This window comes from Piliocolobus tephrosceles, chromosome 15 (assembly GCF_002776525.5).
Source record: "Piliocolobus tephrosceles isolate RC106 chromosome 15, ASM277652v3, whole genome shotgun sequence".
Classification (NCBI taxonomy): Eukaryota; Metazoa; Chordata; class Mammalia; order Primates; family Cercopithecidae; genus Piliocolobus; species Piliocolobus tephrosceles.
Window position 1 is genome coordinate 20602522 of NC_045448.1, and position 13699 is coordinate 20616220.

The following is a 13699-nucleotide window of genomic DNA, read 5'->3' on the forward strand; positions in this document are numbered from 1 at the left end:
CCCCGTGAGGCTTAGCCCTTGTCTTATTGCCAGCCTTTGCCACAGGCAGGTGAGAAAGCCAAGGCCACTCCTCAGCAAAGCTGGCCTCTTCTGCACTTCCTCACCAGTGTTGTTTCTTCCTTTTTTCCCCTCTTCCCCTTCCCCTCTTGTGTTTTTTCTGAACCCCACATCTGCCATCGTTTCTCTCCTCTTGAGTCCCTGGCTTCTGGCCACTGCCTCCTCCCTCTTCTAAGCCTTGACCTGAACCTGGTTGACCAGACACAAGTGTGGATCCTTTGGGTGGCAGTCAGGGGAGATCTCAGGGCCTTTATTGGGAGGAATCTCTGTAATTCCTGCTTGGGCTCCAAATTTCTGAAGAGTAGTATTTTTAAACTATAGCTTACAAAATACATTCTCTGGCCACAGTCTCCTCCTTGGTATACAAGGGATGGATGAAGTTCCCATATTAGGACTGGCACTCCTTACGGTGCTTATAGAACCAGTCTCACCACTTGACTTATTACGTCATCACTCTTGTTACATCATATTTTTAGCTACAACCACATTAACTAACATTTTTATATACTTTCAATTAGCTGTACTAATTGGGGCTTGAAAGTATATGAAATCTTCCTATCCTGTGGATTTTAAAAAGCTATCCCATATGGATTGCCAGAGAGCATCTACCTTACCACCTAAGAAGAAAAGCCACTCTCTTCCAATCCACGCCCACTGCAGTCTTGTGGATTTTCCACACAGCAGCTTTTCACTGTATGCCTGTACTCGTGCTGCACTGAGCTTGTCATCAGGAAACCAGAACGTTGCTTTATCATAGCACTTTTCATCTTGGTAATATCAAAACAACTTTTTAAATGAACTGATTGATATATGTTATTTCTTGCGAGATTTTCCTCTGGCCTTTAACTGGCTTCTGAGGCTACAGAACTCCAACCCAGAGTTCTTCGGGACCTAAATTTTGCTTAAGGAAGGCCTTTATCATGCTGAAAGCACTCAGACATGTCTGCCCTCACAGCAGAATGTAGAAGTCATATGAATGAGGGATCATGCATGGTAGTGTCAGCCCAAATTGACATGACAACTCACTGAATACGTGGCCCTGTATAAAAGCTGGTGCCTGTTTTCATCACTGTTATTACATAATAGATTGGGAACCTCATTCAACCGTATTGCACAGATGAGCAATTATAGGAGAGAAAATTCAGTAGTGCTTCCATTCATATCCTTATGTGTGAGTTGGTGAAATTTAGCCTGAGCTTGATTCTTAGGTCTTGGGACTCAGTTTCCAACCTTCATATTAATGCCAAGAATGGCCATATACCTCTTCATTTACGTAAAAGGAATAAAATAAGCAAGTTAAGCTTCAGGGTCCTAGAATTTTTCTGACTTCTATAATCCTTCAGCAGAATATGAAGAAATAACAAAGCATGATCTGCAATGGAAAGGTGTTTTTTTTGGCACCAACTTCATGCAAAATTTCACAGACATCTATGCATTAATTTAAATTCTTGGTGCAAATGTGTGCTTTGTAGTTCAACCTTATTAAAAATTCTTCAGCCAGTTAGGATTTCAAAATACATTAGTGAGAGTAACAGCTAGCAGAATAATTACAATGGCTAAAACATTTTTATAGAGGATCTTGTTTTTCAAAAAAGAATAAAAAGTTTGAAGAGCTATTATTAAAGAAAAGCCATGTCTTCAACATCTGAGTCACCAAGAAGTAACACTTTTTAAACTTGTTAGAAATCCCTGGAGGCATTTTAAATTCATCTTCTAACCTACCTAAGCACTTTAAAATACAGCCTCCTTCTGTTCCTGTGTTCCCCTTCATGCCTCCTTTTGAATTGATATCTCAGCTGTCAATATTTCTTTGACTTCAGCATTGTCATTTTATTTCTCCATATCAATGTATCCTTAGTTTTATTAGCCTGTTAATTTAAAAGTCCAGACTTGGGGGTCATTGTGTTGCTACCCAAGAGAAAATGCTACAGTTCTATAGATTGCACATCATTCTTTAAGGCATACATTTACCTCAGGAAACTTACTCTAGTATGTTCTCATATATTGAATTCTCAACTAAGTAACTATTTCTTTATACTTATAAACTAGTACCTAATTCACTGTTAGTTAAACGAGCCATAGATAAGGCAGCTAAATTTCTGAAAGATAGCCAGAGTAAGTAAGCAGCCACTGCAAGCTCTGAATCAGTTTCAAAAAAAAAAGAAAAAAAAAGGAGCTGCTCCCCATAGAACAATGACAGCATCACAAGGGGAAGGGAGGGATTTTGCCAAAAGTTAGAAAGGGTGGAGCTGTAAGCCACGTGCATGTTGCCTTTGACAGTGACAGTGCCCCCTTACAACTAATTCCACTAGGCATGGGAATGTCACCTCCTTTGCCACTGTACCCCATCAAGCTTACTCTGAATCAAAGTTTTTGTAAAACTTGAAAATGAACTTAGCTGCAAAATATAGCTAACCACTTTTCATTGCAAGCTTTGCAAAGCAAAGAGAGGTTCGTACTTCTCATAATTGGTATTTAGCACAATTGTAAGACACAGTTTTACTGTTTGTACATTGTTTTTTTCCATTAAACTTTTCTAGAGAAGACAAAAGCTTACACTTTTGACATGGATAAGTGAGATGGTGTCTAACAAGCAGTGCAATATTAGGCGATGCAATAGAGGCCCTGTTGGCGAGATGAGTTTTGCTGGAGAGCTGGACAGTGTTGGTTAGCTTCCTGCATTGATTGCCCCTGGGCATTCTTCCCCCTTAACTGTGAAAGCAGAGTCTATAAATGAACTCTTTGCTCTTACAAGGTAATTTACATATTTTCTTTCTGTTGAAATAACTGAAAATGTTAAATCTACCAGTTGTTTATGTCTTGTAAACAGAGTGTCATATGTATTTAAGTTGTGTATTTTTATAAAGTAAAGCCAAATATCAAGTAAAGCCACACTGGTCTGTGGGCTGCATTTATTTGTGGAAACACTGGTCGTTAATGGAAAACATACTAAGCTAAAAGCCAATCCAGTTCCTCACCAACTGTGACCCTCAGTAAGACATTCCTGAGAATGGCCCACCCCTCTTTTAGGGGAGCTACTCTGTCCTCTTCATCCTGCTAACATGGTCTAAAGGGGAGATGTTCAAAATGTTCAAGGTCTTTTTTTTTTTTTTTTTTTTTGAGATGGAGTCTCACTCTGTCACCCGGACTGGAGTACAGTGGTGTGATCTCAGCTCACTGCAGCCTCTGCCTCCCGGGTTCAAGCAATTCTTCTGCCTCAGCCTCCCAATTAGCTGGAATGACAGGTGCCCGCCACTATGCCTGGCTAATTTTTGTATTTTTAGTAGAGATGGGGACAGGGTTTTGCCACGTTGGCCAGGCTGGTCTCAAATTCCTGACCTCAAGTGATCCGCCCACCTCGGCCTCCGAGAGTGCTGGGATTACAGGCGTGAGCCATTGCTGAGCCATTGCACCCGGCCTCAAAGTTCAAGTTCTTTCCCATCTTTCCTCCCTGGTCACAGACACCTGTCCACAGGACAGGAATGTGACCCCAAATAGGTCACATAGGTGTCCCTCCCTAGGATCTCTCTAACTGGAGCTAGGAAGATATTTTCTCTCAGGAAAGGAAGAAGTCCCAGTGATGCTGACAACCTTGATTCCAACCTCATGGGAAAAAGCTGAGAATGAAGCAGACATCCAGCGAGAGGCAGGGTCCTGATGGTTCTCAGCCTTGCCTTCTAGTCCTTGAGGGGAGGGCCCATGAGCTTGTTTGTCAAGCTCATCAGTCACCTCAGAGTCCTTCCACTCGTTTACTGCTTCAGTTTAGTTGGAGTTTGCTTTTTGTTACCTGCAGCCTAAAGAAGGTTAGAAAATAAAAGCCAACAAGGATCATAAGCAGGGATGAGAAAGCTATGGTCAATAATATTTAACAAGTGTAACATTTTATATATTAAAATATATCCAATTACTTGGTTTTTCTCAACTGGGGTGTTTGGCTGCTTTTTAAACCAATAACCAGTTGTAAATGGAAAAGAAAAACTGGACTTACTCAGTTTGTTTCAGGGTCAATTTAAGATGCAAAATTATCTGGCTTTTTAGTTTCCAGTTGATCGATTGCCTATTGAGGGCAACTGTCATTTCTTAAATTTTTAATCAAACTTTATTGTTGAAAGTGCTCATTCACCAGCTGGGTGCAGTGGTTCACGCCTGTAATTCCAGCACTTTGGGAGGCCGAGGTGGGTGGATCACGAGGTCAGGCATTCGAAACCAGCCTGGCCAACATAGTGAAAACCCCCCCTCCCCGTCTCTACTAAAAATACAAAAAAATTAGCTGGGCATGGTGGCTGGCACCTGTAATCCCAGCTACTCTGGAGGCTAAGGCAGGAGAATCGCTTGAACCTGGGAGGCAGAGGTTGCGGTGAGCCGAGATCGCGCCACTGCACTCCAGCCCGGGCGTCAGTGCGAGACTCTGTCTCAAAAAAATATATATATATATTCATTCACCATGTATTTACTGAGTACCTACCATGTGCCAGGCCCTGTTCTAGGCGCTGGAGATCTAGCAGAGCACAGAAGTGACAAAAATCCCTGCCCTGTGGAGCTTACAGTCTAGTGTCATTTTTTAAAATTTGTGTTTTGAAGAGTTTTTTTCTGTAATTTATTTCTCAAGATTGCATTTTTTAGAAATCTTAAAGATACAATTTCATAATTAATACTCGTTGCTACTATATACTGAAGATCATGTAGGTTGTTAAATGCTTTTATTTATTTTTTTGAGAGCTCAACCATTATCATTATGCCAACCTCAGTTTTTCAGGTTGGCCTAAAGGAAGTAGTTCTGGCCGGGTGCAGTGGCTCACGCCTATAATCCCAGCACTTTGGAAGGCCAAGGTGGGGGCGGGGATCACTCGAGGTCAGGAGTTCAAGACCAGGCTGGCCAACATGGTGAAACCCCCGTCTCTACTAAAAATACAAAAATTTGTTGGGGGTGGTGGTGAACACCTGTAGTCCCAGCTACTAAGGAGGCTGAGGCAAGAGAAGCACTTGAACCCAGGAGGCGGAGCTTGCAGTGAGCTGAGATCATGCCACTGGGTAACAGAGTGAGACTCTGTCTCAAAATAAAATAAAATAATAAAATTAAATTAAAGGAAATAGTTCCAAACATTTAGGGATTTCTTTATATACAAGTTTGTATATTCATAATGAAATATATCAACATATTCTTCTAAAGCAGTTGAAAGTTGGGTTCATTTTAAGGGAAAATATCTAAAATCTAAGTTTGTTGTTTTAGTTATATAAACAAATATGTACCATAATATCACCTCGTTAAAATTCTGGTCAGTTGACTGTTCTAAATGCTATGACTTGAAGAAAATGTCTCCTTGCATCCAAAACCAATTCGTTGGTAATTATAAAATCAGCAGCGGTAACTCATGAATGCATTTATATTAGGAAGAGAATGTAAAAATCTGCTATGATTGAGAGAAATTAAGATGAGAGGGTCTTGTGTCCTCAGATGTCAGGATGTAAACATTCTGCTAGTTTTGGAGTATGAGAGAAAGTTAATTGAATAAATACTGAAGAAAGAAAGGATCTTTGTGGTTCAAAAGGAAAATAAGGCCAAGTACGGTGGCTCACGCCTGTAATCCTAGCACTTTAGGAGGCTGAGGTGGGTGGATCACCTGAGGTCAGGAGTTCAAGACCAGCCTGGCCAACATGGTAAAATCCCATCTCTACTAAAAATACAAAAATTAGCTGGGAGTGGTGGTACATGCCTGTAATCCCAGCTACTGGGGAGGCTAAGGCAGGAGAATTGCTTAAACCCGGGAGGCAGAGGTTGCAGTGAGCTGAGATCGCACCACGCACTCCAGCCTGGGCGACAAGAGTGAAACTCTGTCTAATTAAAAAAAAAAAAAAAAGGAAAAGAAAAAGAAAATAGAACAAACTGTCTTCCTTCTGACTAGCAGGGAGCAAACAGAAAAGACCCAAGTCAGTGGTTGTCAGCTGTTTTTTTAGTGACTGAACCCTGTATTTCTAGTAAACTCCAACATGGGATCCCTATATATTAAAGAGCTAAAAGCAGCATTTTATTAGGACAAATCTGTAAGTTCATGTTGGTAACTTCACCCCTTCTAGAAGAAGCGAATAGGCAGTTGTGCCTCCTGAGGAAGATGGCAGGGTTTAGATCTGAAGATGGTACTCTCTTCTGCTCACAGATGCTGGTGGAGGAGAGCACCTTGCCCAAGAAAATGAACCGTATTCAAGGACACTGGGTTAAGAGCTTTTGCTGGGCCTTGTGCTGAAGGCAGTGTTAGGCAGAGGCTCTGTTTAATGCTGCTTCCTGATGAAATTTTAGCTCTGAGGGAAGGTACTCCGGCATTGTGCTGTGAGGCAGAGAGCTAAGCTGCTCTTCCAAAGAAATGAACAAGACTCCTGGAGGCTGGGGACTGCCTAAAGGAAGAGAAAGATTTGATTAGATGGAGTAGAAGACTGGGGTCTTGAGAAGGGTAGTTAGAAAGATGCTAGATGGTAGAAATTATGAGATATTAAATCACCTTAGAAAGACAGCCAAAGAGGGCCAGGCGTGGTGGCTCACACTTGAAATCCCAGCACTTCGGGAGGCCAAAGCAGGCGGATCATGAGAGGTCAAGAGATTGAGACCATCCTGGCCAACATGGTGAAACCCCGTCTCTACTAAAAATACAAAAAATTAGCTGGGCATGGTGGTGCATGCCTGTAATCCCAGCTACTCGGGAGGCTGAGACAGGAGAATAACTTGAACCTGGGAGACAGAGGTTGCAGCAGGCCGAGATCGTGCCACTGCACTCCAGGCTGGTGACAGAACTAGATTCCAGCTGGAAAAAAAAAAAAAAAAAAGTGAAAGAATTGCATACAGTGAATGGAATAAATGTTAAAAGAAAAAGAGAAAGAGAGAAAGAAAGAAAGTCAAAGAGAAGGCCCAGAAATAACCAATGACTCTTAAGAATATGGATGTCTTTTATTTTTATATTGTTATCCCCATTTTACGGATGAGAAAACCGAGATTCAGAGAGGTTAAATGCCTCATCAGAGGCCACACAGGAAGCTATTCACGCAGGGAGAGGTGGCTTACACCTGCAATCCCAGTACTTTAGAAGGCCAAGACACAGAGGATTGCTTGAGCTCAGGCATTCAAGATCACTCTGGGTAACATGGTGAAATCCTGTTTCTACGAAAAACACAAAAATTAGCCAGGCATGGTGGCACACGAGTAGTCCCAGCCACTCGGGAGGCTGAGGTGGGAGGATGACCTGAGCCTGGGAGATCAAGTGAGCCGTGATTGCACCACTGCACTCCAGCCTTGGGGGCAGGGAGAAGAAGCTATTCAAACCCAAGACTGCCCATTTTCAGAACCCAGCTTCCCACTATACACTATCAGGCTCAGGATCCAAATTTTAAAATATTCTGCTTCCCACTTGTAAGTCATATTGTACCTGCTTTACCAGGTTGCTTAGATGGACATAAAGATATATATATATATTTATTTATTTATTTATTGAAAGGGAGTTTTGCTCTTGTTGCCCAAGGTGGAGTGCAATGGCGCAATCTTGACTCACCACAATCTCCGCCTCCTGGGTTCAAGCAATTCTCCTGAAGAGGTCTATATACTATATACCACCACAGACAATTTTCCTCATCAAATCCTGCATGTATGCAGAGGAATGACAGAAACTTCTTTCTGAGGTGTGCCCAAACCAAGAAAGAGTTAACATGAGTGCTTTAGAGTATGGAATTTGGTGGATGTACTTATTATGTTTTCTTCCTTTTTTTTTTTTTTTTTGAGACAGAGTTTTACTCTGTCGCTAGGCTGGAGTGCAGTGGTACGATCTCGGCTCATTGCAACCTCCGACTCCCTGGTTCAAGCAATTCTCCTGTCTCAGCCTCCCGAGTAACTGGGATTACAGGCATGCACCACCGCACCCAGCTAATTTTTCTCTTTTTGGTAGAGATGGGGTTTCACCATGTTGGCCAGGATGGTCTCGATCTCCTGACCTCGTGATCCGCCCATCTCAGCCTCCCAAAGTGCTGGGATTACAGGCATGAGCCATCACACCCTGTCTACATTTTCTTTCTTTTCTTGCTTTCTTTCTTTTAATTTTTTTTTTTTTTTTTTTGAGACAAGGTCTCACTCTGTCACCCAGGCTGGAGTGCAGTGGTGCAGTTTCGGCTCACTGCAACCTCTGCCTCCCTGGCCTAAGTGATCCTCCCACCTCAACCTCTTGAGTAGCTAGGACCATAGGCACATGCCACCATGCCTGGCTAATTTTTCCTATTTTTTGTAGAGACAGTGTCTCCCTGTGTTGCCCAGGCTGCTCTCGAACTCCTGGGCTCAAGCAATCTACCTGCCTTTGCCTCCCAAAGTGCTGAGATTACAGGCATGAGCTGTCACGCCCGGCCACTTTTTTTTTTTTAATGAAATTTTAAAGTCTTATGGGACCTCTGATGCCTCCAGAATGGCTTGAAAATCATGTCTTAAGGGACCTCCACCCAGGCCAGTAACTGAGAGTTAAATAACCTATGAGGCAGGAGATAGGGAGAGACCCACTCTAAGGATTTTGTTTCTGAGTGATTTTCATGTTCCTAACATTCTTTTGTCATGGTTAAAACCCAGGAAGCTCTAAAGGGGCTGTTTCCCGCCCCATCCTCGCCCCCCAAAAGTGGCCAGGCATTTTGTGTTAGAATCACTAGCACTACACAAGGAAAAGGTGGTTTGTATTCACCAAACTCTAAAGCTTGTCTCCAGGAAGTGCAATTTAGGGAATGGGGTTAGGATCGTTTCACTTTTCGTCCAATCCTGTCTATATCGTTTGAGTTTTCCCAAGGAATGTCAACCACAGTGTACTTTGATCATCTAAAAACTATACAGATCCAAAAACTAAGCATAGCACCAGTTTTTTTTTTTTAACTCACTCTAAAGCTTTTTTTTTAACTCACTCACATACCTCTCACAGTATGGTGACTCTAGGCTGTCATGAAATCCTGCTTCTTTACATTAGTAGAAATTTCAGACTACAGGGAAAACAAGCTTTTAATCATTTAGAAGTTTTTCAGAAAGCTAACATAGCAATCAGTGCTCCCTGGCTGGGATTTCAAATCCACTTAAGGTAGTTATATATCCGTAAACTCCACTCTCATATAACACAGCAGCAGCAGAATTGAAATTAGAAGACTTGGGATAGAGTCTTATCTCTCCTGTTCATTAATAAAGTAGCCTTGGGCAAGTGGATTCACCTTCTGAGATTAGGTTTCCTCCGTTATTAGATGAGGCCATTTAATTAGATAACACCTGAGGTCCTTTTTAAAGACCATTATTTTATGAAATTTTACAAAGTCAGTAAAAACTAGGTTTCCCAGGCTTCTTGCATATAATTCCACTGCAACATTAACTGAGAGTTTAATAATCTAAGAACAGGTGGGGAGGCTGGGAGAGACCTACTCTTTGGGAGGATTTCTTCAACACCTCCCACCCCGGCAAAAAAAGGAGAGGAAAAAATAAAAATTAATTTTTAAAATATTAGCAAATTGGCTGGGCATAGTGACTCACACCTGTAATCCTAACATTTTGGGAGGCCAAGGCGGGTGGATCGCCTGAGGTCAGGAGTTCATGACCAGCCTGGCCAACATGGCAAAACCCCGACTCTACTAAAAATACAAAAATCAGCCAGGAGTGGTGGCAGGTGCCTATAATCCCAGCTACTTGGGAGGCTGAGGCAGGAGAATTGCTTGAACCTGGGGAGGCGGAGGTTGCAGTGAGCCAAGATCATGCCACTTCACTCCAGCCTGATCATAAGAGCGAAACTCCGTCTCAGGAAAAAAAAAAATAATAATATATATATATATATATATGTATGAATTATGCTTTTCCTAAAGTTTGGAATAGCAGGCATTGTTGAACGCTTATTTTTAAAGCAATTATATACAGAGATAGATGATAGATTTTTTTTTGAGACAGTCTCCGTTGGTCACCCAGGCTGGAATGCAATGGTGTGATCTCGGCTCACTGCAGCCTCCACTTTCCAAGCTCAAGTGATCCTCCCATCTCAGCCTCCTGAGACCACAGGTGCATACCACCACACACAGCTAATTTTTGTATTTCTTTTTAGAGCTGGGTTTTTGCCATGTTGCCCAGGCTGATCTCAAACTCCTGGACTCAAGGAATCCACCCGCCTCAGCCTCCTGAGGAACAGGGGCTATAGGTGTGCACCACCATGCCTGGGTAAGCCCTCTTTTATTTTAATTAAAGAAAGAAAACCCTTAAATTTCTACTACATGAAATAGTGATTATGGCATCTCATTTTACAAAGGTTTGAGATGAAATCACAGGTTTGACATTTTCAGTAGTATGGGTGTGGTGGCTTACGCCTATAGTCTCAGCACTTTGGGAGGCCGAGGTGGGAGGATCACTTGAGGCCAGGAGTTCAAAACTAGCCTGCATAATGTAAAGATCCTGTCTTTTTTTTTTTTTTTCTTTCTTTCTTTTTTAAGACGGAGTCTCGCTCTGTCGCCCAGGCTGGAGTGCAGCGGCGTGATCTCGGCTCTCTGTAAGCTCCGTCTCCTGGGTTCACACCATTCTCCTGCCTCAGCCTCCCTAGTAACTGGGACTACAGGCGCCTGCCACCATGCCTGGCTAATTTTTTGCATTTTTAGTAGAGACAGGGTTTCACTGTGTTAGGCAGGATGGTCTTGATCTCCTGATCTCGTGATCAGCCCGCCTCGGGCTCTCAAAGTGCTGGGATTACAGGCATGAACCACCGCGCCTGGCAAGATCCTGTCTTTATAAAAAGTTAAAAAATAAAAATCTTAAAAATTAGCTGTTTGCGGTGGTGTGGTGGTTTGGGCCTGTAATCCCAGCTACCCGGGAGGCTGAGGAGGGATGATCACTTGAACCGGGGAGTTTGAGACTGTAGTGAGCTATGGTCATGCCACTGCACTTTAGCCTGGGTGACAGAGTGAGATCCCAACTCAGGAAAAATAAATAAAAGAAAGGAAAAATGTTCCTGGAAAAGAGCTCATCCTGACTTGATTTTGGTGGGGGTGGGAGAAACAAAAAAAATTTTTTTCAGTAGCAAGTCCATAAGATTCAGATGTTCAAAGATATTCTTTTATGAAATAGGAGTTATCTTGGCTCCCATGCTCACATTTTCACCAAGGATGGGAAAACTTAAAATTTGCCTCCTAAGGTAAGTTAGTCACTTCTGGTTTCAAACACAATTAACTCAAGATTAAAACTCAGTAAATGCAAGATCATCTCGCCCTCGCATTTCTGCTCCTCTCTTTCTCCCCAGGGAAGACCTAAAGTTGGGGCTGGGGTACCTCACCTCTTATCTTGGCCAGGAGAAACGTTTTCTGTCCTCTTGCCATTCCCTACCCTCACGGCCTTGACTGCCTCTAGCTGGTCCTACTGGTCGATCTCCCACTGATGTCATTGGTCCCTCCATGGCCTCCAGACTGGAGGTATGAGCACTGGTCCTCCTAGTTGTCCAGGCTGGCCCTAGGCCTCCCCTGCTCTGCCCCCTGCCCCCTGGAGGGTTGGTAACTCTGGGCCACTTTTCCCATCCCAGTCATGAGGCCCATCCCCTCAGGCCTCTCTTCCAGCCATCACCACCCTGAGGCTCTGGTGCCACATCAGACCCAATTTCATGCCACGCTCCTCTTGGAAACTGCAACTGCAACCTCCCAGGCTGCTTCAAGTTTTCTACTAGGCCCGAGGAGTGACTGGTGCGCTGGCGAACTGGTTCCCTAGGGAGGGGGTTGGGGGAAACCCTGATTTGTAGCTTTTGCTTGGCTCCTATAGTATAAATACTCACTATGGTTGATTTCAAGTTGAGGAGAAACAACACCACCGACTAATAAGATCTCATAAGCTGTGACAGCAAACTGTGGCTTGGCACTTTGTTGACTCCAGGAAAGGGGGAAAGTAAACTTGGCTCTAATGCAGCCTCCAGCAGCCAAGCTTTCCTCCCACCCCTCAGGAACCTTCCCTCTGATCTCATCTCCTTGACTACATTTTTGGTACTTGGGGTGGGGATTATGTCTCAAAGTCTTCTCTCTCATAGGATTCCTCACCGGGCACTTGAGGAGGCACTAAGTATGCTGACTGATGACAGTGTTTTAAAATATTGCTGTTAGGCCAGGCGCGGTGGCTCATGCCTGTAATCCCAACACTTTGAGAAGCCAAGAAAGGCAGATCACCTGAGGTCAGGAGTTCAAGACCAGCCTGGTCAACATGGTGAAACCCCGTCTCTACTAAAAATATAAACATTAGCCAGGAGTGGTGGTAGGCACTTGCAATCCCAGCTACTTAGGAGGCTAGGGCAGGAGGATTGCTTGAACCCAGGAGGCAGAGGCTGCAGTGAGCCGAGATCATGCCATTGCACTCCAGCCTGGGCAACAAGAGTGAGACTCCATCTCAAAAAAAAAAAAATATATATATATATATAGCTGTTAAAGGCAACACCACACCGTTTTTCACTATCAGAGGCGTAAAGGCTACTCACCTGTTGTGATTTTCCCCATAGACCTGATGAAGTTACCCAATGCCCCAGAGCTTCTCAATCTTGCGCCAGAGAGTATCCCTTCCATATTGCCAAGGAATGTTTAATGGAGCAAGGTTTGGGGTTTTGTAAAGTGTATTTATTGGGATGGATTTGGCTGAAGTCTAATTAATTGATATCATGATTTAAAGTTGTATGCAGGAAGACCTGACAACTCACTAGCAGTCTGCAGTCGGCGTTATTAGTTGGTATTAAGTCTTGAATCGTCTTTGTCGCCCTAAGAGAGAAGCTTCATTTTAGAAAGTATAGGATTCATTGCAAAAAGGACTTATTGAGCACCTACTATTTGCAAAGCACAGATGTTCAGGCCAGTGATTTTCAAAGTGGCCTCAGCATCACCTAGGCACTTGCACATCCCTGGCCGGGCGCGGTGGCTCATGCCTGTAATCCCAGCACTTTGGGAGGCCAAGGTGGGCAGATCACCTGAGGTCAGGAGTTTGAGATCAACCTGGCCAACATGGTAAAACCCCATCTCTACCAAAAATGCAAAAATTAGCTGGCATGGTGACAAGTACCTGTAATCCCAACTACTTGGGAGGCTGAGGCAGGAGAATCGCTTAAACCCAGGAGGTGGAGGTTGCAGTGAGCTGAGATCGCACCACTGCACTCCAGCCTGGGCAACACAGCGGGACTCTATCTCAAAAAAAAAACCAAAAAAAAAAAAAAACAACAAAAAAAAAAGAGGGCAAATTTGGAAAGCAACTTCTTTTTCTCCCTCCTCAAACACCTACTTTATGAAGCTTTCTGTTGCCTATAAGATAATATCCACGTTCCTACCATTTATTGAGCACTTATTATAGACCAATTACTTCCTAAGCAATGAAAAAGCATTGTATTTGAATCTCACAATAACCCCTTAGGATAAATATTTTATCCCTATACTTTGCATAAGGAAAAGTGCTTGGAGAGGGTAAGTTAATTATCTAAGACTACTGTAGTGGCTGTATTACGGCCTACCAAAGATGGGCCCATGTAGAACTTCAAAGTGTGACCTTATTTGGAATAGGGTCTTTGCAGATGTGATTAAGGTAAAGACCTTGAGATGAGATCATCCTGGGTTAAGGCAGGCCCTAAATCCATTGTCAAGTGGGAAGGGAAGGGGAGGGGGA